We start from the raw sequence: 10,382 nt of genomic DNA, 5'->3' as shown, positions 1-10,382 counted from the left end.
ACCCCAAAAAACCACCACACATGACCAAAGTGCTCAAACTTACTGCGCCTCCAGAAGCCAGAGACCGGATTCAGCTGACATTAAATATCCCCCTCATGAGCTTCTACTTGATGCATATTTTCACATTCCCATGGAAATATTACAGAAAATTTTATATTCTAGGAGGGAAAAATAACGATTTACTTTAATTTATGAACTTGGCTTACATATGTACACAGTATATCTGACCATTTTAAGATTAACAACCAAAATGTAAGTTTGTAACAGTGTAAAATATAAACTGTTTTTTGGTTAAAAACTGTACAAGTGACATTTTTCTGAAATCGGCAAAGTTAAAGTTCAGACAACTGTTAGTCCCAAACCACTATTGCTAAGGGAAAGAACACATCCTTTTTCAGATTTATAGTCTTCCCCTTTGTCTACTATTTTTGCTTTCTGTTGGATACTTTTTTCAGGATTGATATTCAAGCTGTGAAAAACATTCTTCCATCAGCAGAATCTGGCACAATAGCAGGCTCTTCAGATAGCAGGGCTGGCATTTTTAAAATTCACTCTGGATTTGTTAAGTGGTTTGCAGCTGAGAAGCAGGATGCACTGATTTTGCACAGTATGGATTTAAAATCTATTCAGGGGCAAGAATCTCCTCAAGAATTGTGATTTTCTGTGGGGCATGTAATCAGTGTATTATCAAAATATATACTCTGTTGATTATTACAGTAGTCTAACAATTGCTAATTATATAATAACACACTAACAAAAACATAATTACAGATACACATTCTTGAGTGTTCTCTCCTGTTATTGGCAAATTCTGAAACTAGTTACATACTATTCTAGGGAAAATAATTTGTTCCAAGAGGGTCAGACTTAGCCAAGGCCAGAAGTTCTTAATTAGGCTTTTTGTTGTTGTCAGATGCCATCAAGTCAAGAGGACTTATAGTGACTCTATAAACAACAAACCTGAATGATACCCTATCCTGTGATATTCTCATGATCACCAATATGCTTGACCTCATTGTTACAGTCACTGTGGCAATCCACTTGGGAAAACTATCATTTTCTTCTGTGTGAATCACTACAGAAATATTTCTCAGTGGCAGGGCAGATAACTCAATATGCAAGGTAAGCACAGGCTTTATTTAATGTGGTGAAAGAAAACTGTTTAGGACAGATTAGTGAGTAGACACAAGTAAGTCAGTGCTTGACTCACCTACAAGGTACTCCATCCTATTAGGGATTGTAGACTTGAAAATATAAGACTCTTAATCTGTAGGAAGATGCTGTAGTATTGGGAAAGGAACACATTTCAACCATACCTAGAAATAGACTCTGATGTGGTTTTAAAAAAGAAACTATTAGGGAGCTCTGGTGGCCTAGTGGTAAGAAGCCGCATTGCAATCCCCAAAGCACATGGTTCAAATCTACCAGTTGCTCCACAGGAGAAAGATGGACAGTCTCTTCCCATGTGGTTAATGCCTCTGAAAACTCACCAGAGGGTCAGCTATGAGTCTGTTCTGACTTGACAGCATACAACAACAACAACAATAGTAAGAAGTGTGAAGGAAGAACCATGGCAATTGCAATTTCCTTTTTTCAGATGTTCTAATCTCTGCTCTTGAATGAATAATTCCTTGCAAATGAGTGGCAACTATAGCATTTTTTCTTTTTATATATTACACAAATAATTTTTTGGAAAAAATAAGAGCCTATATCTTTAGGACAAATTTTGTCCTCAAAGGTAGCAGCAACACTATCAAACAAATTTCATTTGATATTGCAATTAACTCTACCAGTGGTATTGTAAACAGAATGCTCAGAATAAAAAGAGTTGAAGAAGTGAGTGAAGGAGGAAAAAAGAAAGATGATAAAGAGTCCTGTCCATCATTGACCAAGTAAATGGAGAATGTGTCTCCTTTAACCATCCAAGATATCGCCTTACTAGTTCTGCCCTGAAAGGAGTACACATATAGGACACCATGAAAGGACTCTCCAGAGAACTAGCAGATCTGTCAATAAGTGCAGCCTTAGCCACACGGAAATATGAAATGATCTCACATACTTTGGACATGTTATCAGGAGATGCCAGTTTCTGGTAAAGGATACCAAACTTGGAAAGTTGGAGGGTCAGAAAAGGTGAGGAAAACCCTGCACAGGATGAATTGGCACAGCAATAGGAGCAAGGGGTTTCAGCATAACAGGGATTGTGAGGCTGGGGCAGAATTATATACGAGGTTTGATCTGTTAAACATAAGATTGCTATGAGTTGGAACTAACATGATGGCACCTAAAGTTAAATAGTGACAGGAAAGTTTACATTCTTGCCTGAAGAGACTTGCTTGCTGTTCTATCTCAAAAATATGTGTGGCAAACCTGAAGTGCTCAACTCTCAAAAAAGGCTTCATTGCCCTGGAATTGGAACTAACTCATAATTCATTGTCCAATGGGTTTCCAGAGTTCTATAAATTACATGGGAAGAGATTGTGCATCCATCTGAACCAGCAGTGAAGTGCCACCTTTGGGAAAGTAGCACAACTCTTTACAACTAAACCACCAGAGCTCCCCTGTTAGTGTAGTATGTGTTTTAAACCAGTCACTTCTGAGATACAGAAGAGAATATTAGACACTGAAAAAAGTGGACACAGGGCTGGGGGGAGGAGGGAGAAGACCAATAGGATATGAAGACGACTGACTTCAGTGGTTCTACAAGTTGACGAACTCCAAGCTCCAAAGATGACTGGCAAAGGCAGCTGAGATAAACAGAGAGAGACTTTCCAAGAGCTGGCAACCTGAGCTTAGACCTCTAGTCAATGAAACTGTGGAAAAAAATTTCTTTTCATTAAAACCACTCACTTGGAGTGTCTTTGTTACAGCAACACTAGATAACTGAGACAGATATCTGCAAAAATGAGATGCACTGGGACAGATACCTTTTACTCTGAGTTAATAGATTCTCTCTCACAATGTCTAAAATTAAATAACTTTCCTCAACCTTAAGAATCAATTTATTCCAGACCCTATCCCATCCTTTAAAAAAGAATGGGTTTTTTTTTTCCTGTTAACCTCATTTTGACTCTATTTCTTGTGAATAAACATCCAGATTTTACAATGCCAAGAGAATATTAACACCCTCCCTGACAGCTATGTCCAGGTGAAGAACCTGAAATCTAAGGGGATAAAGGGGTCGATGACTGACAATATTGAAAGAAATCTCAGTTCACATACAACTCCCAAAGCACATCAATGACATAAACTAGAGGATGACCTACCTTATTCTCAAGATTTTCCAATATAGGAAGGAAAAAGCATCCCCAATGTCCCTTTTCAAAACTACTTCTCTAATACAGTTCTGTGAAACTTATTAAGTCAAGTGACAGTACCCATGTAATAGATGGTATCTCATTTTTGGCAATTGGGAACTGAGATAATATAGTGTGCTATATGAAATTGGAGATATGGTTCTTAATTACCCCATTTTCCCTTTACTTTCTTTGGTTCAGTGACATGGTTATCTCTTTAAATCTTACTTCTGTGTAGAGGAAAAGATCTTACATCAGAGTGATGTTCTTTGTTTTTTGGTTAGTTTTTGGTTGATTTAAAAAAAAAAATCCAAACACTTTTATCTTTTTTAAGGAGCAATAGTTTATCTACAAACATTTGTTACCCCATTATTAAAATTTAAAAGCCAAGACCTAATATATTATATGCATTCCTTATCTTCAGAGCTGCTTTTTCTTGAGTGAAAAAAGAAATAGCTGCCTTGGGCCTCTGGGTAGCTTGCAAAACCTTAAGTGATTTTTCTTTTTTTAATTTAAAGGAAGAGAATTTATCTGTGAAGATTTGTCAACAAATGAATGATCACATCCGACATACAGTCCACTTATCTGAAAGTCAGGGTAAGACACTGAATAAGTACACAGACTGTAGAACCGAAAGCATGTAAGATTGGATCCGGGATCTTCAACTTAACAGATGTTACAGATCAGAATTGTGACCACCAAAAATATGTTATAAATCCCAGCCTTGATGCCTGTGGTTATAATCTCTTTTGGTATTGGATGGTCTTTCTTGTGTTAATGAGAAATTATTGTTGTTGTTGCTTTTACCCTTAATTTACAGTGACCCTGTAAACAATGTATCTGAGACATGATATTTGCTGTTGTGTACCATGGTGTTCAAACTAACCCACAGCTGACCCTCCAGTAGGTTTTCAGAGGCAGTAAATCACACAAGAGGAGGTTGTCATCTCTCTCTCAAAGAGCAGCTGGTGGATTTGAACCACATGCCTTTGGATTTGCAGCAAAACTTATTACCAAAAAGCCACCAGAGCTCCCTGAGACATGTTTACAATAGGGTTTAGCTTGAGCCTTTTTCTTTTGAGATATAAGATATTAAATAAGCAAGCAGAGCTGGGGAAGAGTGATGCCAGGTCACATGAAGATTGACCAGGGGCAGAAGCTCAGAGACAAGGACCTTCCTCCAGAAAGAAAGAGACAAAGAAGACTTTCCCCTAGAGTCAGCACCCTGAATTCAAATATCTAGCCTCCTAGACTGTGAGATAATAAACTTGTTTGTTAAAATTGCGTATTTGTGCTGTTTCTGTTACAGTAACCTAGATAACTAAGGCAGTAACCTTGAGCACAATATTTTACCTCTCTGATATGTCTCTTCAAAGGTATTAGTGTCCAAGGGTATTAGATTTGTAAAGAAAGTGAGCTAAATTTGGATGCACCTGACATATGGTAACATTTTCCATTCAGTATTACCTTGTATTATTTACCTTTCCCAAAACATAAGCTCTTTTGAAAAATAACCTTATATTACTGCTTACAGTAATACATTTTCATTCTTTCTAGAAATTAAGTTGATAGGTAGAAATAGCAACCGGAAATGGATGTAGAATTTTTAACTAATTTTACCATTAGTGTTGAAATATACATTGTATGTAGACCGTAGAGACCTTTATGAAATATTCATTACCAGAATAAACTCATGAGACATTGTTTTAATTAAATTTCATTATAATGTTTTGCTGCTCCTAATAAGAACAAGCCTTTGCTTCATAAACATTTGCCCAGGGACTCTTAGTATTTAAAGCAACAATAGCTAACTTTATCCTAGGTTTTATAAAGCATCTTTTCCCATTAACTTCAACTATAATCTCCAGGGGAAAAAAAGACCATAACCTCTTAAATTTGTTTCAGATACATTTTATTTCAAGTTCATTGTCATTTTAGATTTACCACTTTCTGAGATTACATATCCGTCAATAAGATCTCTCTCTTTCATTGTCACTGAGCTGGAGCTAACTCATTGCTGATCCTCCATTGGATTTCTCAGGCTGTAAATCACAGGAGAGGAGATTGCCTGCCTTTCTATCAGGGAGCTACTGGAGAGTTGAACTTCCAGAGAGGTGTAACCTTAGGTTTAACAACACAACTCTCTCCATCAATAGCAGAGCTCTTAAGTTAACTATAGTGCACACAAGCAATGAATCCCTGAGTAAAGCAAATGATTAGGGGCTTGACCACTGACCAAAAGGCTGCAATTCAAACTCAGAGGGGATCCTGGGAAGACAAGCCTGGTGATCAACTTCTGAAAAGTGACAGCCCATAAAACCCTATAGCTCTATTTCCTACCTGGATTATTCTTCTAACTAGGGAGCTCTTGTGGCCTAGTGGTAAGAAGCTGTGCTGTAATCTTGAAGGCACGTGGTTTGAATCCATCAGCTGTTCCATGGGAGAAGGATAGATAATCTCATCCCATGCAATTAACTGGCTCTGTAAACCTGCTGGAGGGTCTCTGTGGGTTGGTTTTAAATTGACAGTAAACAACATCAGTCCCTACTTAGACTTTTCCATCTTCTTGTGTGTTCTGTGCACATACAAGGTCAGCATGAATAGGAATTGACCTCATGGTAACTAATAAGGAGCCGTGGTGGTGCAATGGTTCAGCACTCAGCTGATAATCCATAGGTTGGTAGTTTGAAACTACCAGTCACTCTGTAGGAGATAGATGTGGCATTCTGCTTCCAGAAAGAGTACAGCTTCAGAAACTCCAAAGGGTAGTTCTATTCTGTCCTGTAGGGTCACTACATGTGAAATAGGGAGTTCTGGTGGACTACTGGTAAGAAACTTCCTGAAATCCCAAAGGCACATGGTTCAAATCCACCAACTGCTTCTTGGGAGAATAATGGACAGTCGCCTCCTATGCAACTGACTGCCTGTGAAAATTTGCTGGAAGTTCAGTTAGAAGCCATTTCTGACTCCACAGCACACAACAATATGTATTAAGTGGACTTCACAGCAGGGGGTTAACAGCAATGAAAACCTCATGCAGACAGCAAGGATTTCTGTTGGAAAGGCCTTCATTGTACTAATATGGGAAAAATCTCCAAGATAAAGTGCTAAGTGAAGATGCAAAAGTGTAGAACAGTGTGCAGACTGAAATCTTTTGTGTATCTGCATAAAATAATACTGGGAAGATACACACGAAGCTTCACTGCCTTAATTATGGATGAGAATGGAATGGATGTGCACAAAAAGAGGACTTATATCTTTGAATGTATCTATTTTTGTATCATTTTTCTTTTTAAGATATATGAATGTAGCATCTATTAAACAATTACTTTTGAAGGAACCCAAGAAAGCAATACAATGTATAATAGTCAACCACAAATTGAGATACTTAGGATTGAACCTAACTAGAGACACAAAAGACCTGTAAAAAGAAAACTAGAAAACATTTATGTAAGACACAATAAAGACCTAAATATATAGGGAAGTGTGCCCTATTCATAGATGTTGTTGTTGTTGTTGTTATGTGCCATCGAGTTGTTTGCGACTCATAGCGACCCTATGTACAACAGCCCTAAACCCTGCTCTATCCTGTGCCAACCGCATTGCCTCTGACACACCCATCCCGATTACCCCAGACACTGAATCAATCCACCTCATAGAGGGTCTTCGCCTCCTGCACTGTCCCTCTACCCTACCCAACATGATGTCCTTCTCCAAGGACCTGTCTCTCCTTATAATATGTCCAAAGTATGTCAGACGAAGCCCCAGAATCCTTGCCTCCAAGGAGTAGCGTGGTTTAACCCTCTCCAGGATGAATCTGTTTGTTTTCTTGGTAGTCCATGGTACATTCAATACTCTTCTCCAGCACCACAGCTCAAAGGCATCAATTCTCCCTCTATCCTCCCTAGTCATTGTCCAACTCTCTGATGCATAACAAGTGATTGCAAAGACCATGGCCTGTATCAGGCACACCTTAGTCTCCAGAGAGACACCGTTGCTCTTGAGTACTTTAGAGAGGTCCCTAACAGTAGACTTCCCCATCGCAATACGTTTTTTTATTTCCTAGCTGCTGGTGCCAAGAGTGTTGACTGTGGAGCCAAGCAAACTGAAGCTGTGAACAATCTCAATCTCTTCGCCATCCATCCTGATGCTACCGATTGGTCCAGTGGTGAGAATCTTTGTCTTCTTGACATTGAGCCTCAGTCCATACTGAAGGCTGCAGTCCTTGACCCTCTGCAGTAAGTGCATAAGGTCCTCCTCAGTTTCAGCGAGCAAGGTTGTGTCATCTGCATGACACAGATTGTTGATAGATCTTCCACCAATCCTAACGCCACGCTTCTCCTCATAGAGCCCAGCCTCTCGGATAATCTGCTCTGCATACAGGTTGAAAAGATATGGAGATAGGATACATCCCTGGCGTACACCCTTCTCAATTTTGAACCATGCGGTATTGCCCTGCTCTGTTCTGATGACTGCCTTTTGGTCCAAGTATAGATTTTGCATTAGCACGATTAAATGTTCTGGGATTCCCATTCTTCTCAGAGTCAGCCACAGTTTGTTATGATCCACAAAGTCAAATGCCTTTGCATAATCAATGAAACACAAATAGACATTCTTCTGGTAGGAAGACTCAATACTGAAAAAAATGAAAATCTTAAAAGAAACCAATCTACATATTCAATGAAATCCTAATTTAAATACCAAATTCATTTTTCAAAGAAGTTGAAAAGGAAATTGTTATATTTATTTGGAGAGGAAAGAGACCTCAGATAAGCAAAGCATTTCAGATAAAGAAATACAAAATTAGAGGCATAGCATTCTCTGACCTCAAACCCTACTACACAGAGGTAGTAACCAAATAGCATGGTACTGATACAATGACAGGCCCACAGACCAATGGTATAGAATCAAGACCCCAGAAATAGACCCAGCTATCCATACCATCTGGAAATGATGTCCCTAGTGCCAACACCTCTTATAAACCCAGCTTGTATTTCTGATAGTTCTCAGTCAACATACTGTTCAAGTCTTTTGTGGATAATCTTTAACAGAATTTTGCTCATGTGTGATATTAGTGATATTGTTCAATAATTTCCACATTCCATCTGATCACTTTTTTTTTTTTTGAATAGGAATAAACATGGATCTCTATAGTCAGTTGGTGAAGTAGTTGTCCTCCAGATTTCTTGGCACAACTTGATGAGCACATGCAGGACAGCATCTGTTTGCTGAAATATATCAAATGGTATTCCAGCAATTCCTGGGACTTTCTTTTTTCCAAGTTCTTCAGAGCAATCTGAACTTCCTCCTTCAATACCATTGCCTCTTGATCACATGTTGTTTCTTGAAATTCTTCCATGTCAGTCTATTCTTTTTGGTATAAAGACTGTATAATCTTTCCATCTTCTTTTAATGTTTTCTGAATCATTCAGTATTCTGCCCATAACATTCTTAAGCACTGCAACATGTGGCTTGAATTTATTCTTTAATTCTTTCAGTTTAAGAAATGCTGCGTGAGTTCGGCCCTTTTGATTTTTCTGACTCCAGCTTCTTGCACAATTAATTGTAATGTTTTGCCTTGTCTTACTGAGCAGCCCTTTGAAATCTTCTGTTCAGCTCCCTAACGTCTTTATTTCTTCCCTTTGTTTTGGCTTCTCAGTGCTCTAGTGCAATATTCAGTCTCTGCTGACATCCATTTGAGTCTTTTCTTCTTCCTTCTTTGTAATGATGTTTTGCATTCTTCATGAACAATATTCTTGATATCTTCCCATAGCTTATCTGGCTTCATTCATTAGTGTTCAAGGCCTCAAACCTATTCATGAGTTTATTTTTAAATTCAAGGGAGATAGACTCAAGGTCAAATTTTGATTCCTGTAAATATGATTTAACCTTTAGTTTTAATTTGAACTTACATATGAGCAGTTGATGGTCTGTTCTACAATAAGCACCTGGCCTAGTTTTTAGTGCTGATATTGAACTTCTCCAATGATTCCTTCCACAGGTGTAATTATTCTGACTCCTTTTCATCTATCAGATGCAAGTCATGTATATAACATGCTTTATGTTTCTTAGAAAAGGTATTTGCTATGAATAAATCATTGATTGTACAAAATTCTGTCATTCTATCCATAGTCTTATTTTTATCATTAAGTCCATATTTTCCTACTACTGATCCTTCTTCCTGGTTCCCAACTTTTGCATTTCAGTTACTCATTATTATTAATTCATCTTGGTTACATATTCGATTGATTATATGCCAATGCCAGATGGATCTTTTCAGAAAGCAGAGCGTACCAGAAGAATGTCTATGTGTGTTTCACTGACTATGCAAAGGCATTTGACTTCGTGAATCACAATAAATTGTGGCTAACCTTGAGGAAAGTGGGAATCTTAGAACATTTGATTGTGCTTATATGAAACCTATACTTGGACCAAGAAGCAGTCCTCCGAATAGTACAAGGAAACACTACATGGTTCAAAATCAGAAAAGTAGTGCATCAGAGACGCATCCTGTCCCTGTACCTTTTCAGTCTGTATGCAGAACAGATCATTCAGGAAGCAGAGCTTTATGAGGAGGAGTGTGGCATCAAGATTGCAGGAACACTCACTAACAACCTATGATATGCAGATGACACAACCTTGGTTACTGAAACTGAAGAAGACCTGAAGCACTTGCTGCAAAAGGTCAAGGACTGTAGTCTTTAATATGTATTGAAACTCAACAGCAAAAAGACAAAGATTCTCACCACTGGGCCAATTGACAGCACCATAATATATGAAGAGATTGAAGTTGTTGGTGATTGCATCTTGCTGGGATCCATAATCAACACTCTTAATACCAGTAGTCAGGAATTCAAAAGACAAGTTGCAATGGAAAAATCTGCTGTTATGGACCTCTCCAGAGTGCTGAAGTGCAACGGTGTCACTTTAGATACAGATGTGCACCTAATCCAGGCCATGGTCTTCTCAATTACGTGTTATGCATCAAAGAGTTGAACAGTGACTAAGGATGACCAAAGAAGAATAGATTATTTCTAATTGTGGTGCTGGAGAAGAGTCTTGAACATACTATAAACTGAAAACAAA

At 38.2% G+C, this 10,382-nt stretch overlaps 1 pseudogene; it reads left to right on the top strand.

The window, feature by feature from the left end:
* The window catches only part of LOC102858467, a 57,184-nt pseudogene that overhangs the window by 2,614 nt on the left and 44,188 nt on the right, over positions 1 to 10,382 (top strand).

This window comes from Elephantulus edwardii, unplaced genomic scaffold, assembly GCF_000299155.1.
Source record: "Elephantulus edwardii isolate Elephantulus edwardi_28Jun2011 unplaced genomic scaffold, EleEdw1.0 scaffold00054, whole genome shotgun sequence".
NCBI lineage: Eukaryota > Metazoa > Chordata > Mammalia > Macroscelidea > Macroscelididae > Elephantulus > Elephantulus edwardii.
This window is presented reverse-complemented; position numbering and strand designations above follow the sequence as displayed.